At 39.8% G+C, this 15650-nt stretch overlaps 1 long non-coding RNA gene across 1 annotated transcript; it reads right to left on the minus strand.

Annotated features, from left to right (window-relative positions):
* Positions 1-12020: 12020 nt before the first annotated feature.
* Positions 12021-15152, minus strand: LOC144249703 (uncharacterized). The gene is made up of 3 exons (XR_013342270.1): positions 14995-15152; positions 14102-14197; positions 12021-13109 (listed from the first exon to the last, which is right to left on the minus strand). It is a non-coding gene; the product is annotated as an uncharacterized LOC144249703 (long non-coding RNA).
* Positions 15153-15650: the final 498 nt, after the last annotated feature.

Consider the following 15650-nt stretch of genomic DNA (forward strand, 5'->3'; position numbering starts at 1 on the left):
CAACGAGCTTATTAAACAAGGAAACAAATTTAGATTAGACTGGTGTTGGCAAGTCCATTTGTCTTATGCAAGAGTAGATCATTTACTGCTAAATTGGCTTAAGGAAAAGAGGGGATCAGAGGTGACATATCTGTTGCTGCAGACTCCCTTGTTCAATGGGGCAAGGTGGGGCACTGTAGCTAATGTGAAAGATGTCCCCCAAGCTATGCAGGTTACAAGCTATATGGCATCCCTATAGGAAGCCAAAAAGTCAGGGTCAAGAATCCTGACCAATGAGACCTGCTTATTAAAATATTTTAGAATTTAGACTGCAGAAAAAAAATTACTCTTGTGTACATGCTTCTGAGACTATGCATGTATCCCAAGGAGAATCACCCATCCAGTTGTGCCTCTCTCTGCTCTTGTACGGTTTAGGAGTCCCCTAATTCATTCTTTTTTATTTATTTTTCTTTCGTGTGTGTGTGTGTGTGTGTGTGTGTGTGTGTGTGTTACCAGGGGTGGTCTAACACTGAGCCTCCTGAGTTGCTAGGGTTACAAGATGTGTGCCACCAAACCTGGCTTAGAATTTCTTCCCCTCCACTCCTTTTCTTTTTTGGCAGTACTGCAAATTGAATCCAGGCCCTTGAACATGCTAGGTACTAGGGATTGGATCCAGGTGTGCTTAACCATTGAGCTACATCTCCCAGCCCTTACTATTTTTCTGACTAAGTTGCAGATATATCCCCAGCCTAAAGGTGTGAATTTGAAATATACAAAGGAATGTAGTTGTCTTCAAGTTCAGTGATGTTTTCAAGTCCCTGTGTTTAGGGTTTACTTACTTTTTTTTTTATTTATGCCATTTTTGGCTGTAGCACTTCTATATCTAAAAGAAATCTTTTGTAGTCTTAATGCATAAAATAAGGCAAAACAGAGTTACTCTGTTTGAAGTACTTTTGGATCATCTTGTAAAATTATTTCTTCTTCCTGGAGTTCCTATTTTCCCAAAGTACATGTGTTTGTGGCAGGGATGACAAGCCAGGACTCCTGACCTCCAGTCCAGGGAACCTTTGCCTAAACCACCACATCTCTGCAGACAACTCCTGAAAATGTATCCTAGAGGAAACAGAGTAGCTTTTGACTGCCATCTGACCAATGAGTGTATATCCAACAGTTGGTGATAACAGAACCATCCAGCCCAAATACTAAAAATTAACAGCTGGGAGGCCAGCTGTTCACTAATTGCTACCTCTAATGCCTCAATTAGAGGTATTCAAGTTGAGCATTTAATGTAAAATTCAAATGAATGAGACATCTATTTTGGGAGAGATAAAAGATAGAGAAATAATTGCCCTTGAGATTTTTCTTAAGAAGAGAAAAACAGGGTAACTTAACTTGGGTGTGTAATCTCTCATTTTAACCATAAAGGACAGGAAAAAATTATTAGTACCAATTTCTACCTAACAAGTAATATATGGCCAGGCATGGTGGTGCATGTTTGAAATCCCAGCAACCTGGGAGGCTGAAACAAGAGGATGACAAGTTTGAGAAACTTAGTGAGACACTGTCTCAAAACAAAGCATAAAAAGGGTTGGGAGTGTGGCTCAATGGTAGAACCCCTCTGGATTCAATCCCTAGTAACAAAAAAAAAAAAAAAAAAAGGAAAAGAAAAAGTAATATGTTCTACCAAAACCATGAGGCATCTTCTTCACTTTGAACTGGACACATTAGCAATAGTTTTCTTTAGCTTTAAGGAAGCTGCTCATTCTGTCTGGGCAGCAGGAAGGATGTCAGAGAAGAAGACTGAAAAGTCAAGGACAGGATGAATCTTCCAAATTCTTTATCAGTTAAGCCTTTTAGTTGAAAACAAGAGGTACCACTGAGGCTAAGAAAAGGAATTTATTGCCGGTCAAGTAGTTAACCTAATTGATGAGAAGTCTGAAAAGCCAGATGCAGAAAACAAGAATAAAGAAAAATGTTCACCCAGAACTCCATGCATGCTAGGCAAGCATTCTAAGCAAGTGATCTACCACTGAGCTACATCCCCAGCACTTTTTATTTTGAGATAGGTCTCACTTAGTTGTTGAGGGTCTTGATAAATTGCTGAGGTTGACCTCGAACTTGTGACCTTCCTACCTCAGCCTCTCAAGTTGCTGGGATCACAGGTATGTGTCACTGCACCTTGCAAATCAATGGAAATGGACAGTGTGACTCAGCCAAAGCCATACCAAGCAAATGAAAGGACATCACCACCTGCATTGCTGCTATGGAACATGACCTTCAAGTCACCGTTGGACCATCTAGGCCACCAATAACAAATTCCTAAACATTTCTGCAGGATTTTGCATCATGAGTTAGTCATCTCAGCCCAGGTCACAAGCCTGTCTTCCAGCAGCCAACCAAGAGGAATCTGGCTCCCTGTCCTACCAAGACCCATACAGTGAGGCATAGTGGGTTTTCAGATGCTGATGGGCAATTATGATCATGACAGTACAGTCTATTCTACCTTGAGGTCTCACAGCCTGTTGGTCTGAAAATGGGGAAAACCAGAAATAACTTGAATAGCACAATAGGGAACAAATTATGAAGTAATATCATGCTCTAATGAATTCCTCCAACTAATGCCAGAGAGGGTAACTTCTGACCCAGTGACAACAGAGACTAGGTCAGAAAGTAAGAACACTCAGGCAATGCTCTCATTAGTGGGGAGTGGGAGGGATGTTATCTGAAGGAGGAAGAGAGAGAGAGGAAGGAAGAGGGAAAAGGACAGGGAGAGAGAGAGAGAAACAAGGAAAGGGGAAAGTGGGGGAGATCATGCTACTCCTAGAACAAAGGAAGAATAAGTCTTTTTTTCATGGTACCAGGGATAGAAGCCAGGGGGACTCAATCATGGGCCAAAACCCCAGCTCTTCTTATATTTTATTTTGATATTGGATCCCCTTAAGTTGCTTACAGCCTCCCTAAATTGCTGAAGCTGGCCTTGAACTCCTGATCTTCCGGCCTCAGTCTCCTGAGCCACTGGGATTACAGGCATGCACTGGACAAGGACTAAGTCTTTCAACAGGTTGCTGGGGTAGGCTAGGGAGAAGTCTTATGACTTGAGGGGGCCATCTGGTTCCTATGAGATGATTCTCCTGCTTAGAAGAAGAATGGGTAATTGTTCCTGCTTGAGAAGGAGGGCAATGTCATCCTGGGGTGATCTGCTGGCAAGCTTCAGTTGTTTCTGGAAGGGTAGGACAATGACTGAAGACTTCTAGGCATCCTTCATGGGGTCTGGAACAGGACATTGTAAAATCTGGCAATTGAGTGTGCCTGCAAATGTTGAAAATAGCTTAGTTATTCTTGTCTTGGTGTGCTCAGTCTTGAAAGGGAAAGGTTAGGTAAATTTAGGGCTAATAAACCTTGTATGACCAGTTTAAAGATAAACACTCCTTAAATTAATACGTCTATATGCAGAAATGAGCAAGAATCTGACCCAAAGTTTAAGACAAATGAGACAGATCCAAAATGGAGAAGGCAATGCCAGTTTTGATCCTCCTTCAGTTACCTCTTGGGCATCAGCAGGCCCCAGTGAGGAGTTGGTGGTTTTTCTAGCAAAAGAAGCTTAATCCCTGTTACAATCCAGGGCTTGAGCTTGTCTAGTGTTCGTGGTACTTTTAATGGGAAATAGGCAATGGGTTAAAGCCCTGAGAGTGCATCTACCCTTGCACCCTGCAATCGTCCCTGTCTCACAATCATCTCCCCAAAATGTAATTTTACAAAACCATCCCATCACTAAGAGAGACTAATGTCAAGATGAAATCTCATAAGAATCAATTTCTTGGGCATTTTTTTTCCACACAGGGAATTGTACAAATCTAGCTATCTTTGAGTGAAGTTTCCCTATCAACTACATCAAGACAGATGAGCTCCTTGTAAGTCCAACAGCACTGGATCCTTCCGGGGCACTCCCAGATCTGCATCCAGAACTGAAAAGGATTTAAATGAGCAGCTACTCAAGAAGGGGCCAGGGAGCCAAACCTCCCTGCCAGCTTGCTGTGCATAAGCTAAAACAACCAGCCGGGTAGAGTATTTTTATTGCCTGAACAGTTTGAAGAGAGAAGTATCTAAAGAAACTTGGCTAGCTACAAAAGGTTAGAATGAGAAAATGTCTCTTTTGTCTTTTTGAAAAATTTCCTCCCCCCACCCCAGTCATTTTTAGCAATATGCTTTTATTTGGCACCTTATATATATAAGACTCTTAGGTCAGCCACTTTGAAGAAGCATCTTATAGCTCAAGATATTATTCAGTTAAGCAAATAAAATTACTAAACATATATCATGTTACACACAAGACATTGAGCAAGAAGTCACAGTCTTCATCCTTAAAAAACTCTTCACTACTGTGGGACAGAGGCGGACTTGAAATCTTCCACATTATCACCGATAGCTGCAATGGTGGGTGTGGAAGAAAGCCTGGAAGCAAAATGGCACTGGGGTGTGGCTCCATGCTGGGGCGCTTGATGAGGACCTGGGCTCAACTCCCAGTACCACAAAAAAAAAAAAAAAAAAAAAAAAGGTGGGGGGGGGAGCGTGATTATCTGTGAGGGCAACAGAGATGAGCTTCTGCAAGGAGGGAGGCCGGAGTGTCCCAGGTGGGTCAGCCATCTTCTCTCAGCCACTAGTCCTATAGTAGTCTTCTTGCCTCTAGTGAGTTTCCTCCAGGCATCCAAATGAGTTTTTCACACTCTGGTTAAATGCCTTTCCTGGCTTTGCCTCATTCACGAGGTACATTTCCAGATGTTTTGCCTGCCAACAGGACTCTCCACAACTTGCTCCGCCCCCATAATCCCCCCCCCCCCCAACACACACAACATTCAACAGCTAGCCATTCCCTCTCCATGCCTAAGGACATGCTTTTTCTTTATTTGAAAATTCTCCTTCCTGCTCACTTCTTTGAGCAAATTTTACTCCCCCTTTAACACTCACCTCAAGCAACATTTCCAGGAAACCCTCATGAGTCTGACTGCCCTGGGCTGTGTGGCTCTCCTCTGTGTGCTATAATACTCTGTTTACTTCTATGCTTTCTCTTCTTTTTCTTTTCTTTTTTAAAAAATATTTATTCTTAAGTTTTAGGTGAACACAACATTTGTATTTTACATTTATGTGGTGCTGAGGATTGAACCCAGTGCCTCATGCATGCTAGGCAAGCACTCTACCACTGAGCCACAATCCCAGGCCCTATGCTTTCTCTTCTCTCAGGACATTAAATTATCTGGTGACTTGCATCTTGGTGGCAATACTGAATATAAGTATGACCAGCTAGCATAATGCTAAATGTTCTTTAAGGAAACAAAACTTTGAAGGATAAATTGGGAATGTGCTAGGCAGAAAGAGAAGGTAAGGTCAGCGTAGACATTCATCAAGGCACGCAGCATGACCTGGTGTGCTACAGTATGAAACAATAGTGTAGTGCAATCCACAAAGACTTCTTAGCAGAAAAGCTGACCTGGAATCTAATAAAGCACCTCAAGCTAACTTACAGGAGGCCTGGGGGAGAGAAGAACTATCTAACCAAAACCATGAGGAAGCCAGATTCCTTCTAAAGGAATCTGGCTTCCGCCACAACACAATGCCCCACCCAAAGAAAGAGCAAGATGCTCCAACACAAGTAAAAACAACCTGTGCTTGAATCCTGATTCTAAACCATTAAAAATGTATGTGAGCGAGGCATGTAGTAATCCCTGTGGTATGGGAGGCTGAGGCAGGAGGATCATAAGTTCAAGGCCAGTCTCAGCAATTTAGTGAGGCCCTAAGCAACTTAGGTAGGCTCTATCTCAAAATAAAAATACAAAGGGCTGGGAATGTGGCTCACTGGTAAAGTGCCCTAGGTTCAATTCCCAGTGCCAAAAAAAGTTGTATAACTTCAGGGAACTCTCCTTATTAGCAGGTGATTTAAAAAAAATACTATAATATTTGGGTTACCCTACTTCTTCCCACATTTCTCTAGGCTACTCTTTTTCTGTTCCTAAACTCTGACATTTCTCTATACATATTGCACTTTCATTTGCTGGGTGAATCTTAGTTGTTATTGTGTCACAGGCACTGTTTCTGTATGTAGTTATTTCATGTATTTATTCTTTTCACCAGACCATATATTTGAGAAGTAAGGCCAGCTCTCTGTCTTCAAATCCTTCCTTACCAGACAGGATTTGAAGTATCCTAGGTGGCCAATAAAGACTTGAATGTTGCTTCTCTTTTTTTAAAGAACTTGAACTTCAGACCCTCTGTCACCCTATAAGAAGCACTTGTATTTTGGCCTCAAATAGTTTTCAGCTGATCTTTTCCCATAGCCCTGAACCTTTTCTTTCTTTTGTGGTGCTGGGAATTGAACCCAGGGCCTTGTGTACATCTCCAGCCCACCCTGAACCTTTTAAAAGCAAACAAAACATGTCAACACAATACAAAAACACCTAAATATTATTTCTTTCATCTTTTAAAAAAATGGAGGTTTGTTTCTATTTTATGTTGCCTTATATCAGCAATTTAGAAACCAGAGAGACCGGTGAATAGGAATAGAGAGTGAATCCAATTCTCTAACTTGCAATAGCACTACTGTGCCCCTTGTTTGACTCACATGACCTTTACAGCTATTAGCCCGCATGATGTCTGAACTGCGGCTCTGGGCCTCCTGCCTATTGTTGGGATACATGCCTATTCCCCACCTCAAACTTTAGGCCAATCTCAACACTTATCTTGTATTAATACTGAACACAGAACTCTGACCATATATCAATGGATATTGACCAGCTAGATCCTTAGCCATCATTCCAAAGACCTTAAGAATTGATTCTTTTGCCAGGTGCAATGGCAAATGCCTGTAATTCCAGCAACTCAGGAGGCTGAGGCAGGAGGATTGCAAGTTCATAGCTAGCTTCAGCAATTTAGCAAGGTCCTAAGCAATTTATGGAAACCGTGTCTCTAAATAAAATATTAAAAGGGCCGGGGATGTGGCTCAGTGGTTAAGTGTGTCCTGATTTCTATCCCCAGTACAAAAACAAAAAAACCCCACAATTCTTTTAATAAGGATCTTGTAAGATCCTTCCCTGGCATCTCACACAGCATGAAATCTACCTGGTCAGGGTTGTAATAAAACGAGTTTTACTTTAATAAAAAACATTAAACATGGGCAATAACTAAAGGACCAACCTAGTTAACATGAGCGCTTGTGCTCCATGTAGTTTCAAGTAGCAAAAGGCCCTCTCTGAGTATGAAGAAGGCACAGATTTTAAAGAGTGATTGGGCTGAAGCCCAGAAATTCAAATTGATAATTTGGGTCCTACCTTAGACTTACTGAATCAAAAACTTGGGGTGTATGTGTAGGTTGGGGGAAAAGAGGTGTCAGCAAATCCTTAAGGTGACAAGTTAACTTTTTTTGGTAGTGGTACTAGGGATTGAACCCTTGGATGCCCTACCACCAAACTATGTCACCTGTCCTTTTTATTTTTTACTGAGACAGGGTCTTGCTAAATTACTGAGGCTGTCTGGCCTCGAACTGGCCATCCTCCTACCTTAGCTTCCTAAGTTGCTGTGATTACAAGAATGTGCCACTGCACCTGGCCAGCAGTAGTAAACTCTTGACCAAAAAGAAATATGCATTTCCTCTTGGTACTGGTTCTCTGGGTCCTGATTTTCCTTCACTTATTTCACAGAATGACTTTTCCCCACTGTATTCCATCAGAAAATGCTAATTAGCAGCAAAATCATTGCTTAATAGTTTTTTTTTTTTTAACTTTGCATTCCCAAGTTACACTGTCATTTTCTTTTTGCGTCTATGTCCTTGAAAAATCTAGGGCAATAGGCCTGCTCAGTGTGGTTGCTTTTCTTATCCACAAGACCAGTTCCACTTTATCAGAACTTTCCAGCTCCAAAATTAGGCTGTCCTGCTACTCACTTCTTTCCCACTGGAGTATTTCACTTTATATATGTATATATCCACAACTCTATACCTGGCTCACAGGTGGGGATAGGTTGTGTACCTGAGAACACTGAGAGATTAAGGCCACAGCTATGGCAGTGAAGCTGAAAGTTCATATACCTAGTACGTCACTGACAACAAACAGGCATCCAATGTATTTAACAAAGCTGTGAAGATGCTTGAAAAGAGTGCCTATTAAGGAATGAGGACACCACCCCAAGATTACAGAGGTAGCCTGTTGTGGAAGCTTGGTATAGAACGCTGGCCTACATACTCTTCAGCACCCTGAAGAACTGAGCATGTACACAAAGGCCTTTGAAGTAGAGCACACAATACAAGTTCAATGAATAACGCTGGCCAATAAATTATTTCATGATTTTCTGAAGATCATTAGAGCTTATACCCTTAAAAAACACCAGAGAGAAAAGAAATTGAGGCCAGAAAGACACCTGAGGTTTCAAGCACATTTATGTTGTCCAAATTTAAGTGTTTGTGTGTCCCACTGTACTCTAGTGAGAATACAAACATGTGAGGAAGACAGGAACACACTGGGAGAACATCTTTCTTTTCTTAAAATTTTCTTTAGTTGTAGATGGACACAATATCTTTAATTTTATGTGATGCTGAGGATGGAACCCAGTGCCTCACATGTGTGAGGCAGATACTCTACCACTGAGCTACAGCCCCAGCCCCTGGGAGAACATCTTTCTTGACAAGTCAGAGAATGGAGTTATGCAGCTGCACACCAAAAAATACCAGGAATTGCCAGCAATCCACCAGCAGTTACGGAAAGAAAAGGATTCCCTACAAATTCCAGAGGCAACAAGGCCCTACTGACACCTTGAGACTTCTGGTCTCCCCACCTCTAAGACAATATATTTCCATTGTTTTAAAGCACCCAGTTTGTGGTACTCTGCCTAGGAAGCTGAAGTATTATCTTGACATCAAATCATAATTATCAGATTCAGTGTATTACACACCACTAAGCCAACATACTTATCTTCTGCTTAAAAGGTTCTCCAAAATACAGCTCCATGAGTGACAAAACAACCAACCAGAGAAATTTGAACTGAAGACTTCATCTTCCAAATCTAAGTAACACAAAGTAAAATAACTTTCATTGAAAAATTCTTTCAACTTAGCCAGTGGAGAACTGACTTTGAGTCATTTGCTTCTGGTACTCTTGTACAGTTTTCAGGTGGAACATTACCTAGTTGCTGGGACCTTAGGAAAGTATGTTGGTCTCCTTGGACTTGCTTTCATAATTGGAAGAGTCAGGACCCACATGTACTAATATTCTCTTGAGTTTCTTTTGAGATTTCCCCAAAGGAAAAAAACTGACAAAGGAAAAAAGACAAAAACCACCTCCAAATGATAGAAATGAAAAGCAAAGGATAAATAATCAAATTTTATGCCTTAATAAGGAAGTTAAGGCACCACACAGGAAATAGTGACATAAAAACTTGATGTGGTGTCAAATTCAATCTCTAGGCTTGTCCCTTCTCTCTCTCTCTCTCTCACACACACACACATACACTGTACAAATTTATTATTTCTGATGAGACATACTACTACCAGTTGAGGGCTCTTTAGAGGATTAAGTATGAATATACACAACCAGGCACCAGAATGAATTCAATGTTGGTTCCCTATACCTAAAATAAAAGGGCTGGACCATTTACATACATGTTCAAAGACCATTTACATACATGTTCACATAATCTTGAGGTAGGGCAGTCTCCAGGTTTTCCCCCTGGGTACTTATTATCTAGCATTAGCGCTCTAAAGTCATGGTGATTTTAAAGTGGTTAAATAGTAAATGTAAGTTTCTTCCAAACTGGATTTCATCTATCTTCACACTTTCAGGACTATCTTCTTAAGCACCTACTGAATAGAACAAAAATGGTTATTGCAGTAAATAGCTTACGTTTAATTGTAATATGCTCAATTACACATAGGTATTACACATAATACCTAAAAATTCTCCTTTAGCAAATAATATTAATTCCAGAGAAGACAGAGTTGATCAAATGCACGTTACTCATGGGAAGATGACACACATGGCAGAACACACAAAATAACTGCCTTCTGAGTTGAAAATGAAAACCTTGCTACATCACAGAATGAAGTATTAGTTTAGAAATATACCAGAAGAGATGAACACAGCAACACAGTCTATAATCCCAGTGACCTGGGAAGCTGAGGCTGGAGGATAAGTTTGAGGTCAGAATCAGCAACTCAGATCTGTCTCGGAATAGAAAATAAAGGGCTGGGGATGTAACTCAGGGGTAAAGTGCCCTTGGGTTCAGTCCCCAGTGTCCCCCCAATTTGTTTGTATCTCAAATGATACATACAATCAGAACAAGATAATTTGGGGGGAAAAATGTGCCTATAAGAGACCCTTCTAGTAGTTTGGAAAAATTGGCTCAACTCCTTAAAAACCAGTCCATTTTAAGATAAGCAACTAAAATTCTCATCTTCTCAAAATTTTATACTTCAATTAGAATTCTTTTCATTTTTTGTTCTGGGGATTGAACCCAGGAGGTGTGTCACCACCGAGCTACATCTGTAGTCTGTATTATTTTTGAGATAGGGTCTTGCTAGGTTGTTGAGGCTTGTCTTGAACTTGCAATTCTCTTGCCTCAGCTTCCTGAGTCTCTGGGATCATGGGTGGACACTATCCTGCCTAGAGAATTCTTACACATTTTTAACGGCCTTTCTAATATTTCTCACTACAAAAAAAAAAAAAGACAGATCTTTACTGATTAAGGGTCTCACCAAGTTGCCCAGGGCCTCACTAAATCGCTGAGGCTGGTCTTGAACTTTCAATCCTCCTGCCCCAACCTCCCGAGCCCTGGGATTACAGGTATGCACTTCTGCATTTGGCTAAAGGATTCTTAAATGCATATTAATAAATGAAAACAGTCACTCCGAAAATGATAAGTATCTTGTTATTCCACTATTTGTTGTTCTGAAAAAGGTAAAACTAGAGAAACAGTAAGAAAGATCATATGGTTATAACAAATTAAAAGTTGTTAAAAAAAAAAAAAGGATCAGTGGTTACTACGGGGGACCTCACTCCAAATTGTTTACTTATCTCTTTCTCCTGAGGAAAGGTGTCCTCTCTCCTACAGAGTTCTTGGTGGTAGTATATAGGTATACTCTTTATCTAGTGCAAAGGAGGCCCACAAGGCAGAGGGACGAAGGAGAAACCAGAGACAGGCCAGTTTTAAAACAGTCCTACAGCAAGAAGGAGCTGCTTGGCAAGTCACCGCCTAGTGCTTTACTCACCACTTCACTTGCCACCTTGTGTTTAGGACAGTCTCCCAAATCCTAAGTGTTCTTCCCATCTTCTTATTTAAAAGTAGTAACATCATACTGACTTAAATTGGGGGGAAACCAAGTACTATTAACCTTTTTTTGAGATGCTGGGAATCACACCCAGGGCCTTTTGGATGCTGAGCAAATGCCCTACCACCAAGCTATTCTTCCAACCCAACCACACTTAAATGGGTACTAACCAAATGCTGTTGAATTCTGCCTTTCATTTCCCCTCACAAAAAAAAGTGTAAATAAGTCTTACTTCATAATCAAATTTTAGGAAATAAAGGACAAATTCTACAGTATTAACTTTTTAGATTATTTTCTGACTTAAAAATATCAGTTCTCAAACCAATAAAGACAGGTTAGTAATCAAAGTTTACAAAAATATTTCTGAAAAACTAAACAAGGTACTCTTTACCTCTTAAAATATCTGAAGCACAATTCTAACACCATCCAAGGCACTCACAATCAAATAATTAGGTTTTCTAGTTTTAAAATGTCCACTTTATTCCATAACACTTAGCCAGATATCATTTACATCTGAGGAAGAGAAGGACCATGAGACTGATTTATGGTAAAACACTAAGAAATTGTAGTCCAATTTTACACATTTCCAGGAACCCCCAGACAAGTGTACCACAATGCAGAAATATGGGTATCACTACTACATTTTACATAAGATAAAAGGGAAGTATCAATCAACTTCAGAAAGTAGTAAATTCGCCTAATACGGGTAATGCAATTGTTACAAAGTCATAGTAAATGGTTTTATAAAATGTAATTTTATTTTGTTACTCTGCTGTTAACATAGGGCATAACATTTTCACAAGGCTTTTTTGGGACTACAGTCAATGATTAGCAACACACAATAGTGGTCCAACTCTCTAAAGAACAATCACGAGACAAACTGGACACCCTCTCACATGTGCACAAATCTGCATGGAAAAGTACTAAAGTTTTAGACTTGGACTTGTGTACTTTTATTTCCCCTTTCTAGTGTATTAAGAAATGACATGCACTTTTAATTTGCCAAAAGCAATGTTTGTATTCTGGCAGCAACATGCTACTTCTATTACATAGTAAAGTGAATACCAGAACTACAAAGGCAGGAGGTGTAAGTGAATTTTTATTGGGAAGGGAAGTTGTCAACTTAAACAGCAGCAAATGATGAGTGAATAAGGAAACTCCCTGTGATCACAGATGGACATGACCTCCACAACATGGGATATAGGAGGCATTTCAATTTGTGACCCCCCCCCCCAAGCCAGGAAATGTCAAGTGCTCTCCCATTCCATCTAATACTTCTGGATTCCCACTAAAAAGGAATACAGTAAGAGTATAGAAAGGTTGCTTACTGAAAGGAAACCCTCAAAGAAGAATAAAGAAGGGAATGTAGAAAGTAAGAAGTCATGTAGAACACTCTTTAAAATTGCAATTAACTACATTTTCTTATCTTCACAGTAATACAAAACACAGTCACTTGTAGAACTGGTTCAGATTACTTAAATATCAGATACATTTTTAGTCCTCTACTAAGTGTTTGGAATTACTTATGTTTATATGAAATGAAGCTATTAATACTTTTCTACAGCAGTAACTGCACACCAGGAAGGCCAAGACAAACACAAATCAAGGAATGGAGTTTTCCCAAAGCTGCAGTGTGAAAAGACTATAAACAGTTGATTCCATACACATGAATGGGTTTCTTTGCTATAGGAAATCCAAGTGGAATAAGGAATGGAGATGTGTAAAAAGGTTTCTTGAGGGAAGAAGGATGACACCCTGTTTGCATTTAGTTTTCAGCCCCTTCTGCTGCATCACATTCCTCTCCTGCACTGTCTGATGTCCATAACTAGAAAAAAATTAAAAAAAAAAAAAAAAAAAGTTATATTAGGTTACTTTTTCCAGATCAGACAATCTGTCAAGTCCTACTGCTACATCAAAGTGTAATTCTTCTTTTTTGGGGAGGTGGGGGTGGGGGACTGGAGACTGAACACAGGGTGCTTAACCACCATGTCACATCCCAGCCCTTTTGATTTTTTTCAGGCAGGATCTTGTTAAGTTGCTTAGAGCCTTACTAGCAAATGTCTATCATGTGCAAAGTCCTGAGTTCTATGCCAAGTTATGTGAAACAAACCAACCAAAAAGACCAACGGGGGGAAAAAAAGATCACAAAGTACTATTTTCTAAGGATCTTTCTAGTTTTAGGATAAAAAGATGAAGTGAAAACTTGTTAGTTAATACTGATTATAATCATTTCAAAAAAACTGGGTAATTTTTTAGTACAGGGATTGAAACTTGGAGTGTTCTACCACTGAGCTACATCCCCTTTTGTTTTCGAGACAGGGAGAGTCTAAGTAAGTTGCTGAGGCTGGCCTTGATCGTGCAATCCCCCTGCCTCAGTCTCCAAGGATTATAGGTGTGTGCCACCATGCCTTTTAATAGAACACGGTGTTTCACTGGATCTTAGGAAAGCTTCTACAACTATATAGTCCCTAATAAGCTATTGCAAATTTACCCAAATAAAGGGAATACTATGTGCTGAGGTTATAGCTCACATGCACAAGGCCCATGGTTTGATCCTCAACACCACAAATAAATAAATAAACAGGATACTACAATTATATAACCCTATGCTAACATAATCAACACCTTCAACCCACAGAATAGCATTATGTTAATACCAAATTCCTTTGTTCTTAGTACCTTCTCAGGAAGGTCTGATAAAATGCCTATTCACTAGGGAAACCTGCCTACGAATTCTACTTATGTATTAACTGTCCATTTTCTGAGAGAATAAACTACTTTTGTTCCTGAAAGGAAATAAAAGAGTGAATAACTCACTGTTAAGTTGTCTCTAAGCAACTGCATGATGAGGGTGCTGTCCTTATATGAGTCTTCATTCAGTGTATCAAGTTCTGCGATGGCCTCATCAAAAGCCTGATAAATATTAATATCCATGGTAAGCAATTGATAGAAACTGGTTAGTTTACCATTTTTATAATATATGTGAACATCAATGTTATATTCTACTATCAGTTAACAACAAACTCAATGGCATTGTTTCCTGAGATTCACAGTTAAAGAACTCGTGCATACAATCTGAAACTTAAAAAGCTATGTCTTAAACACTAAGCATTTCTTGGTTCTTTAATAGGACACACAGTACAGTAACAATGATTAATATAACCTACAAGAACTACTATTTATTTGGAAAAGCTTCTCGCCCTGGCAGGCATTACTTCCCAAACCTTGTTTCCTGTCTAAAGTAATTCACACTTCTTTGACTACTCTATCCATGCTCTTTAGCCAGATTACTGCTATAATCACTGTTAGAAGAGATTATGGTGTTCAGGGCTAGGGACATGTGGACAAGATGTGATAAAAAGGAATATATCCACATAAATACTGAAGAAATCCTTCCTATCCATCCCAAGTGAAACACCTAGAAATTAACTTTTTTTTTGGGGGGGGGGGTGGTACCAGGGATTAAACTCAGGGGCACTCAACCACTGAGCCACATCCCCAGCCCTATTTTGTATTTCATTTAGAGACAGGGTCCCAATGAGTTGCTAAGTGCCTTGCCGTTGCTGAGGCTGGCTTTGAACTCATGATCCTCCTGTCTCACCCTCATGAGCCACTGGGATTACCGGCTGGCATGTGCCCAGCTGAAATTAACATACTTGATATCCATAACAACCTTAGAAAAAGAGGACATTTCCTGGAAAACATCTTACCGTTTTAGCCAGTGTGCAGGCAAGCTCTGGGTTATTAAGGATCTCATAGTAAAATACAGAAAAGTTAAGAGCCAGCCCCAGGCGGATTGGATGTGTGGGTTGCATCTCTTTCTTGCTTATATCAAATGCCTCTTGGTAAGCTCCTTGGGAATTATCTATCGTTTCTGAGAAGAAAAGAAAAAACACTATACCCAAAATATCCAATATATAGCACATTAACTTTAACACATGCTACTAGCTTTTGGTAGAATGAGACTTTTCTCTGTAGCATTTTTTTAAACCACTGCATACTAGTACTAGATATTTAAAAATTAATTGATAATGCAAGAAAGTGGGGCACAGACATTATATGAAATTTTTTTGTTTTAAACTGTGCTGGTATTACTTAATCACTTGGTCACTCAACTGTCTTTATAATGCTGCTTGCTTACAGCTAATTTATAAAAATGCATGAGATAGTATATCACATTTTCCCATCTCTGAGGCTAAGATGTTTTCCCTTTTAGTACTGGGGATTGAACCCAGGGGCACTTAAAACACTGAGCCACATCCCAGCCCCCTTGTTTATTTATTTATTTTTTATAGTTGTAGATAGATAGCATACCTTTATTTGCTTAGTTTTTTTATGTAGTGCTAGAAATTCAAACCCAGAGCCT

This window comes from Urocitellus parryii, chromosome 12, assembly GCF_045843805.1.
Source record: "Urocitellus parryii isolate mUroPar1 chromosome 12, mUroPar1.hap1, whole genome shotgun sequence".
NCBI lineage: Eukaryota > Metazoa > Chordata > Mammalia > Rodentia > Sciuridae > Urocitellus > Urocitellus parryii.